A 7,173-nucleotide genomic window follows, 5' to 3' on the forward strand; every position below is an offset into this window, starting at 1 on the left:
AAATTGAAAAAACCGAAAAATGTCAAGAGTAAAGTGCCATTTTCTGACATTAGATTTCGTTCTAAATGCTTAATCCCTATGTAGAAACGTTAGTTATGCAAGATTATCGTATTTTTAAAAAAATCTAATGATAGGATTTTTCAGAAAATTGAAAAAACCGTAAAATGTCAAGAGTAAAGTGCCCTTATTTTAAACATTATATCGTTCTAAATGCTTAATCCCTATGTAAAAAAGTTATCTAAGCAAGAATATGTTATTGAATAAAATGAGAAAAATTTATTTTAGCCGTAAATCGAAAATAATGGGTCGAGCGAATCGGTCGATTGCGCCGAGACGCGCTATGATGCAACAGACGAGCGATTGGAACGCCCGAATATTTTCAAAGTCCCAACGTACCGGTCAAGAGTAAAGTACCATTTTCCTACATTAGATTTCGTTCTAAATGCTTAATCCCTATGTAAAAACGTTAGTTAAGCAAGAATATCGTATTTTAAAAAAAATCTAATGATAGGATTTTCCAGAAAATTGAAAAAACCGAAAAATGTCAAGAGTAAAGTGCCATTTTCTGACATTAGATTTCGTTCTAAATGCTTAATCCCTATGTAGAAACGTTAGTTAAGCAAGAATATCGTATTTTTAAAAAAATCTAATGGTAGGATTTTCCATAAAATTGAAAAAACCGAAAAATGTCAAGAGTAAAGTGCCATTTTCTGACATTAGATTTCGTTCTAAATGCTTAATCCCTATGTAGAAACGTTAGTTAAGCAAGAATATCGTATTTTTAAAAAAATCTAATGATAGGATTTTTCAGAAAATTGAAAAAACCGTAAAATGTCAAGAGTAAAGTGCCATTATTTTAAACAATGTATCGTTCTAAATGCTTAATCCCTATGTAAAAAAGTTATTTAAGCAAGAATATGTTATTGAAAAAAATTAGAAAAATTTATTTTAGCCGTAAATCGAAAATAATGGGGACACCGGAGCTGTTCGAAGCGCCGAGACGCGCCGCGTACGGCCGAATATTTTCTAAGTCCCAACGTACCGGTCAAGAGTAAAGTACCATTTTCCTACATTAGATTTCGTTCTAAATGCTTAATCCCTATGTAAAAACGTTAGTTAAGCAAGAATATCGTATTTTTAAAAAAATCTAATGATAGGATTTTCCAGAAAATTGAAAAAACCGAAAAATGTCAAGAGTAAAGTGCCATTTTCTGACATTAGATTTCGTTCTAAATGCTTAATCCCTATGTAGAAACGTTAGTTAAGCAAGAATATCGTATTTTTAAAAAAATCTAATGGTAGGATTTTTCAGAAAATTGAAAAAACCGTAAAATGTCAAGAGTAAAGTGCCCTTATTTTAAACATTATATCGTTCTAAATGCTTAATCCCTATGTAAAAAAGTTATCTAAGCAAGAATATGTTATTGAATAAAATGAGAAAAATTTATTTTAGCCGTAAATCGAAAATAATGGGTCGAGCGAATCGGTCGATTGCGCCGAGACGCGCTATGATGCAACAGACGAGCGATTGGAACGCCCGAATATTTTCAAAGTCCCAACGTACCGATCAAGAGTAAAGTACCATTTTCCTACATTAGATTTCGTTCTAAATGCTTAATCCCTTTGTAAAAACGTTAGTTAAGCAAGAATATCGTATTTTTAAAAAAATCTAATGATAGGATTTTCCAGAAAATTGAAAAAACCGAAAAATGTCAAGAGTAAAGTGCCATTTTCTGACATTAGATTTCGTTCTAAATGCTTAATCCCTATGTAGAAACGTTAGTTAAGCAAGAATATCGTATTTTTAAAAAAATCTAATGATAGGATTTTTCAGAAAATTGAAAAAACCGTAAAATGTCAAGAGTAAAGTGCCATTATTTTAAACAATGTATCGTTCTAAATGCTTAATCCCTATGTAAAAAAGTTATTTAAGCAAGAATATGTTATTGAAAAAAATTAGAAAAATTTATTTTAGCCGTAAATCGAAAATAATGGGGACACCGGAGCTGTTCGAAGCGCCGAGACGCGCCGCGTACGGCCGAATATTTTCTAAGTCCCAACGTACCGGTCAAGAGTAAAGTACCATTTTCCTACATTAGATTTCGTTCTAAATGCTTAATCCCTATGTAAAAACGTTAGTTAAGCAAGAATATCGTATTTTTAAAAAAATCTAATGATAGGATTTTCCAGAAAATTGAAAAAACCGAAAAATGTCAAGAGTAAAGTGCCATTTTCTGACATTAGATTTCGTTCTAAATGCTTAATCCCTATGTAGAAACGTTAGTTAAGCAAGAATATCGTATTTTTAAAAAAATCTAATGGTAGGATTTTTCAGAAAATTGAAAAAACCGTAAAATGTCAAGAGTAAAGTGCCCTTATTTTAAACATTATATCGTTCTAAATGCTTAATCCCTATGTAAAAAAGTTATCTAAGCAAGAATATGTTATTGAATAAAATGAGAAAAATTTATTTTAGCCGTAAATCGAAAATAATGGGTCGAGCGAATCGGTCGATTGCGCCGAGACGCGCTATGATGCAACAGACGAGCGATTGGAACGCCCGAATATTTTCAAAGTCCCAACGTACCGATCAAGAGTAAAGTACCATTTTCCTACATTAGATTTCGTTCTAAATGCTTAATCCCTTTGTAAAAACGTTAGTTAAGCAAGAATATCGTATTTTTAAAAAAATCTAATGATAGGATTTTCCAGAAAATTGAAAAAACCGAAAAATGTCAAGAGTAAAGTGCCATTTTCTGACATTAGATTTCGTTCTAAATGCTTAATCCCTATGTAGAAACGTTAGTTAAGCAAGAATATCGTATTTTTAAAAAAATCTAATGGTAGGATTTTTCAGAAAATTGAAAAAACCGTAAAATGTCAAGAGTAAAGTGCCCTTATTTTAAACATTATATCGTTCTAAATGCTTAATCCCTATGTAAAAAAGTTATCTAAGCAAGAATATGTTATTGAATAAAATGAGAAAAATTTATTTTAGCCGTAAATCGAAAATAATGGGTCGAGCGAATCGGTCGATTGCGCCGAGACGCGCTATGATGCAACAGACGAGCGATTGGAACGCCCGAATATTTTCAAAGTCCCAACGTACCGGTCAAGAGTAAAGTACCATTTTCCTACATTAGATTTCGTTCTAAATGCTTAATCCCTATGTAAAAACGTTAGTTAAGCAAGAATATCGTATTTTAAAAAAAATCTAATGATAGGATTTTCCAGAAAATTGAAAAAACCGAAAAATGTCAAGAGTAAAGTGCCATTTTCTGACATTAGATTTCGTTCTAAATGCTTAATCCCTATGTAGAAACGTTAGTTAAGCAAGAATATCGTATTTTTAAAAAAATCTAATGGTAGGATTTTTCAGAAAATTGAAAAAACCGTAAAATGTCAAGAGTAAAGTGCCCTTATTTTAAACATTATATCGTTCTAAATGCTTAATCCCTATGTAAAAAAGTTATCTAAGCAAGAATATGTTATTGAATAAAATGAGAAAAATTTATTTTAGCCGTAAATCGAAAATAATGGGTCGAGCGAATCGGTCGATTGCGCCGAGACGCGCTATGATGCAACAGACGAGCGATTGGAACGCCCGAATATTTTCAAAGTCCCAACGTACCGGTCAAGAGTAAAGTACCATTTTCCTACATTAGATTTCGTTCTAAATGCTTAATCCCTATGTAAAAACGTTAGTTAAGCAAGAATATCGTATTTTTAAAAAAATCTAATGATAGGATTTTCCAGAAAATTGAAAAAACCGAAAAATGTCAAGAGTAAAGTGCCATTTTCTGACATTAGATTTCGTTCTAAATGCTTAATCCCTATGTAGAAACGTTAGTTATGCAAGATTATCGTATTTTTAAAAAAATCTAATGATAGGATTTTTCAGAAAATTGAAAAAACCGTAAAATGTCAAGAGTAAAGTGCCCTTATTTTAAACATTATATCGTTCTAAATGCTTAATCCCTATGTAAAAAAGTTATCTAAGCAAGAATATGTTATTGAATAAAATGAGAAAAATTTATTTTAGCCGTAAATCGAAAATAATGGGTCGAGCGAATCGGTCGATTGCGCCGAGACGCGCTATGATGCAACAGACGAGCGATTGGAACGCCCGAATATTTTCAAAGTCCCAACGTACCGATCAAGAGTAAAGTACCATTTTCCTACATTAGATTTCGTTCTAAATGCTTAATCCCTTTGTAAAAACGTTAGTTAAGCAAGAATATCGTATTTTTAAAAAAATCTAATGATAGGATTTTCCAGAAAATTGAAAAAACCGAAAAATGTCAAGAGTAAAGTGCCATTTTCTGACATTAGATTTCGTTCTAAATGCTTAATCCCTATGTAGAAACGTTAGTTAAGCAAGAATATCGTATTTTTAAAAAAATCTAATGATAGGATTTTTCAGAAAATTGAAAAAACCGTAAAATGTCAAGAGTAAAGTGCCATTATTTTAAACAATGTATCGTTCTAAATGCTTAATCCCTATGTAAAAAAGTTATTTAAGCAAGAATATGTTATTGAAAAAAATTAGAAAAATTTATTTTAGCCGTAAATCGAAAATAATGGGGACACCGGAGCTGTTCGAAGCGCCGAGACGCGCCGCGTACGGCCGAATATTTTCTAAGTCCCAACGTACCGATCAAGAGTAAAGTACCATTTTCCTACATTAGATTTCGTTCTAAATGCTTAATCCCTATGTAAAAACGTTAGTTAAGCAAGAATATCGTATTTTTAAAAAAATCTAATGATAGGATTTTCCAGAAAATTGAAAAAACCGAAAAATGTCAAGAGTAAAGTGCCATTTTCTGACATTAGATTTCGTTCTAAATGCTTAATCCCTATGTAGAAACGTTAGTTAAGCAAGAATATCGTATTTTTAAAAAAATCTAATGATAGGATTTTTCAGAAAATTGAAAAAACCGTAAAATGTCAAGAGTAAAGTGCCATTATTTTAAACAATGTATCGTTCTAAATGCTTAATCCCTATGTAAAAAAGTTATTTAAGCAAGAATATGTTATTGAAAAAAATTAGAAAAATTTATTTTAGCCGTAAATCGAAAATAATGGGGACACCGGAGCTGTTCGAAGCGCCGAGACGCGCCGCGTACGGCCGAATATTTTCTAAGTCCCAACGTACCGATCAAGAGTAAAGTACCATTTTCCTACATTAGATTTCGTTCTAAATGCTTAATCCCTATGTAAAAACGTTAGTTAAGCAAGAATATCGTATTTTTAAAAAAATCTAATGATAGGATTTTCCAGAAAATTGAAAAAACCGAAAAATGTCAAGAGTAAAGTGCCATTTTCTGACATTAGATTTCGTTCTAAATGCTTAATCCCTATGTAGAAACGTTAGTTAAGCAAGAATATCGTATTTTTAAAAAAATCTAATGGTAGGATTTTTCAGAAAATTGAAAAAACCGTAAAATGTCAAGAGTAAAGTGCCCTTATTTTAAACATTATATCGTTCTAAATGCTTAATCCCTATGTAAAAAAGTTATCTAAGCAAGAATATGTTATTGAATAAAATGAGAAAAATTTATTTTAGCCGTAAATCGAAAATAATGGGTCGAGCGAATCGGTCGATTGCGCCGAGACGCGCTATGATGCAACAGACGAGCGATTGGAACGCCCGAATATTTTCAAAGTCCCAACGTACCGGTCAAGAGTAAAGTACCATTTTCCTACATTAGATTTCGTTCTAAATGCTTAATCCCTATGTAAAAACGTTAGTTAAGCAAGAATATCGTATTTTTAAAAAAATCTAATGATAGGATTTTCCAGAAAATTGAAAAAACCGAAAAATGTCAAGAGTAAAGTGCCATTTTCTGACATTAGATTTCGTTCTAAATGCTTAATCCCTATGTAGAAACGTTAGTTAAGCAAGAATATCGTATTTTTAAAAAAATCTAATGGTAGGATTTTTCAGAAAATTGAAAAAACCGTAAAATGTCAAGAGTAAAGTGCCCTTATTTTAAACATTATATCGTTCTAAATGCTTAATCCCTATGTAAAAAAGTTATCTAAGCAAGAATATGTTATTGAATAAAATGAGAAAAATTTATTTTAGCCGTAAATCGAAAAAAAGACTGTTCGTTTCTCTGTCTCTCTCGCGCGATCGAAGTATTGATGTTTCCCGGCAAAGTAATGGGATATTAATTAAACTTTATACACGAAATTACTCGTTTTGATCCCCGCTACACAGCCGTATACTTTTTATAATTTTGTGGAATCGGGAACCTTGAAATATTTAACATAACGCGGATCGACTGTCTCTGTCTCTTTCTAGATCGGAATAATCGATGTTTCCCGGAAAACTATTCGGAGATTAATTAAACTTTATACACGAAATTACTCGTTTTGATCCCCGCTACACAGCCGTATACTTTTTATAATTTTGTGGAATCGGTAACCTTGAGATATTTAACATAACGCGGATCGACTGTCTCTGTCTCTTTCTAGATCGGAATTATCGATGTTTCCCGGCAAACTATTGGGAGATTATTTAAACTTTATACATGAAATTACTCGTTTTGATCCCCGCTACACAGCCGTATACTTTTTATAATTTTGTGGAATCGGTAACCTTGAGATATTTAACATAACGCGGATCGACTGTCTCTGTCTCTTTCTAGATCGGAATTATCGATGTTTCCCGGCAAACTATTGGGAGATTATTTAAACTTTATACATGAAATTACTCGTTTTGATCCCCGCTACACAGCCGTATACTTTTTATAATTTTGTGGAATCGGTAACCTGGAGATATTTAACATAACGCGGATCGACTGTCTCTGTCTCTTTCTAGATCGGAATAATCGATGTTTCCCGGCAAACTATTGGGAGATTAATTAAACTTTATACATGAAATTACTCGTTTTGGTCCCCGCTACACAGCCGTATACTTTTTATAATTTTGTGGAATCGGTAACCTTGAGATATTTAACATAACGCGGATCGACTGTCTCTGTCTCTTTCTAGATCGGAATTATCGATGTTTCCCGGCAAACTATTGGGAGATTATTTAAACTTTATACATGAAATTACTCGTTTTGATCCCCGCTACACAGCCGTATACTTTTTATAATTTTGTGGAATCGGTAACCTGGAGATATTTAACATAACGCGGATCGACTGTCTCTGTCTCTTTCTAGA

The sequence above is a fragment of the Megalopta genalis genome, unplaced genomic scaffold, assembly GCF_051020955.1.
Source record: "Megalopta genalis isolate 19385.01 unplaced genomic scaffold, iyMegGena1_principal scaffold0895, whole genome shotgun sequence".
Taxonomy (NCBI): Eukaryota; Metazoa; Arthropoda; class Insecta; order Hymenoptera; family Halictidae; genus Megalopta; species Megalopta genalis.